We start from the raw sequence: 3,264 nt of genomic DNA, 5'->3' as shown, positions 1-3,264 counted from the left end.
TATAGAATCCAGCATGACCTAAAAATGAACGTATTTCTTTCACAGATTTAGGTGGTGGAAGACTTGCAATTAGATCTATTTTGGCCTTGTCTACTTCAATCCCCTTTTTAGAAATGACATGGCCAAGAACTATTCCCTGTTTGACCATAAACTGATATTTTTTCCAGTTGAGAATTAAGTGCTTCTCCTTACATCGTTCTAGAACTAATTGCAGGTGATTCAGACACTCGGAGAAGGTTAGGCCAAAAACAGAAAAGTCATTCATAAAAATTTTTAGAAATAGTTCTATCATATCTGAAAACATGCTGATCATGCATCTCTGGAAGGTTGCCGATGCATTACATAGTCCAAAGGGCATTCGTCTATAGGCAAAAGTACCAAATGGACAGGTGAATGTAGTCTTTTCTTGATCTTCAACGGCTATGGGAATCTGGTTGTAACCGGAGTATCCATCAAGAAAACAGTAAAACTCTTGTCCGACTAGTCTTTCCAATATTTGATCAATAAATGGCAAAGGAAAGTGATCTTTCCTTGTCGCAGCATTCAACTTTCTATAGTCTATATAGACCCTCCATTCCGTTTGGGTCCTAGTTGGGATAAGTTCGTTTGCATCATTTTGGACCACTGTTACCCCAGATTTTTTGGGTACTACTTGAACTGGGCTTACCCAAGAGCTATCAGAAATAGGATAAATTATTTCACTATCTAGGAGTTTCAGAATCTCCTTTTTAACTACATCCTTCATAGCTGGATTAAGCCTTCTTTGGGCTTCTCTTGTTGGTTTAGCCTCTTCCTCTAAGTATATTCTATGTTGAACTATAGAAGAGCTTATTCCTTTGATATCTGCTATGGTCCAACCTATTGCTTCTTGATTTGCTTTTAGAACTGACACTAACTCCTCCTCTTGCTTGGGATCTAGGTCTGATGCAATAATTACAGACAAAGTTTCTTTGGGTCCTAGATATGCATACTTGAGATGTTCTGGGAGGGGTTTCAGTTCTAAAATGGGTGCTTCCTCTATCGATGGTTTAGGTGATGATTTCACCATCTCAATGATTGGTTCAGTAGGAAGTATCGATTCCTGATTAATCTGATTTTCTTTAAGTATTTCATTGACATCCTCAGACTCATGGATTAACCAGGGGTTAGACTCTAGGTCGACTTCATCATCACTAATGTCAATGGATTCATAAATACCATCTTGGACTACATTGACATCAGCATGAGAAGAGAATTCCTGTTCTAAGTTAAAAACATTAAGCTCAATGGTCATATTCCCAAAGGATAACTTCATTAGACCATTTCGACAATTGATTTCAGCATTGGCTGTAGCTAAGAATGGTCTTCCTAAAATGACAGGTATATATCCTTTAGGATTCGCAACTGGCTCAGTCTCTAAAACAATAAAATCTACAGGGAAAATAAAATTTTCAACCTTTATCAGAACATCCTCGACCATTCCCTTAGGGATCCTGAGAGATCTATCGGCTAATTGTAATGTGATTCCAGTAGGTTGAAGTTTTTCTAATCCTAGTTGCTCATACACCGAATATGAAAGGATATTCACACTAGCTCCTAGATCTAGCAAGGTCTTTTTTATATTGGTTTCTCCAATAACACAAGAAATTATTGGAGCTCCAGGGTCCTTATATTTAATTGGCACATGGCTAGATAGGTATGAACTGACACTTGCAGCCAAAAATGCTTTCTTTGGTACATTAGTGGTCCTTTTCCTAGTGCAAAGATCTTTTAAAAATTTGGCATAAGTTGGAACCTGATGGATTATATCTAAAAGAGGAATATTAACTTGGACTTATTTAAATACCTCTAAAATTTTATCTAAATATTTAGATTTATTAGATTTCAGTCTGTTTGGAAAAGGAGCTCTAGGACTTTTAAGTACTGGACTAGGTGAATTTTCAGTTTCTGGTACTTGAGGTTGAAAGGTAGTAGTTTTAGAAGGTGACTCGGCAGATGAGTCCTCTATATCATCAAGTGCAACTACCTTATTGTCTATTTGTTTTTTCGATCTTAAGGTATGAATGGCATTTACACCATTAACTTGGTTTCCTTGTTGGGGTCGTGGACCATTTTGGTTCCTAAGATTTGGCTCAGGTTGGCTAGGTAACCTACCATGTTCTCGTTCACTAATTGTCGAAGCCAGCTGACTTACTTGCATTTCCAGACGGGCTATAGCTTGGGTGTCATTATTTATGAATTGACCCGTGGTTTGCATAAAGCTGGTATGTGTCTTCATCATGGCTTCTAGGCTTTTCTCTAAAGAGGTAATTTTTTTGTCATTATCATGGAAGCCTGGCGAGTTGTTCATCACTAGGTTAGACCTTAGGTTTTGCTGATTGAAATTTGGATTGCCTACATTAGGATTCTGAGACCATGAGAAATTTGGGTGATTCCTCCAACCTGGGTTATATGTGGGTGCATAAGGATTGTTCAATGGTCCTTGATAGGTGGCATTCACCTGTGCACACTCATTCGAATAGGAACATTCTTCGAAGACATGGTCTGGTGCATTGCACCCTTTACACATGGGTGCAGATATTTGATTTACATTGGCTGGTCTCTGTAATTCTAAGGCTTCCAATCTACGTGTTAAGGTTGCAATCTTGGCCTCTGATGCTAGGGTTGGTTGAATTTGATGCATTCCTCCTCTTGAAGGTGTAGCTTTATCAGGTTCTCTAGTTGTTTTCCACTGTAAATTTTTCTCGGCTAGGTCTTCTAAGAATTGCCAAGCTTCAGTAGTTTCTTTGTCCATAAATTGGCCTTGGCACACGGACTCTAGCATGGTTCTTGAGTTTGAATCTAACCCTCATAGATGATCTGGCATAGTCTCCAAGTTTCTATTCCATGGTGTGGGCATTGGGTCAAAAGATTCTTGAAACGATCAAAGTACTTCCAAAATGATTCACCAGCTAGTTGGTAAAATTGATTTATTTCATTCCTAATCCTAGCTGTTTTATGGTGGGGGAAATACTTTTTCAAAAATATTCTCACAAAGCCCTCCCAGGTAGTGACAGAATAGTTTGGCAGACTATAAAGCCACTTCTTAGCATTATCCTTAAGGGCAAAGTTGATTAATCTAAGTTTGACCTCATCCTCTGTTAATTGCAGTTTCATGGTTGCACATACCTCCTAAAATTCTCTAATAAATATATAAGCATCATCTAATCCTGTGAATTTTGGAAGCATATTTATGATTTGAGGTTTCATTTAAAATTATTAGCTGTGGGTTGTGGCAACCTGATA

The 3,264-nt window shown here is 38.0% G+C and overlaps 1 non-coding gene across 1 annotated transcript; it reads left to right on the top strand.

The window, feature by feature from the left end:
* The first annotated feature begins 2,860 nt into the window (after positions 1-2,860).
* On the top strand, positions 2,861-2,967 carry LOC140855928 (small nucleolar RNA R71). The gene has a single exon (XR_012139371.1). It is a non-coding gene; the product is annotated as a small nucleolar RNA R71 (small nucleolar RNA).
* The last annotated feature ends 297 nt before the right edge of the window (positions 2,968-3,264 follow it).

The sequence above is a fragment of the Elaeis guineensis genome, chromosome 2 (assembly GCF_000442705.2).
Source record: "Elaeis guineensis isolate ETL-2024a chromosome 2, EG11, whole genome shotgun sequence".
In the NCBI taxonomy this organism is placed as follows: Eukaryota; Viridiplantae; Streptophyta; class Magnoliopsida; order Arecales; family Arecaceae; genus Elaeis; species Elaeis guineensis.
This window is presented reverse-complemented; position numbering and strand designations above follow the sequence as displayed.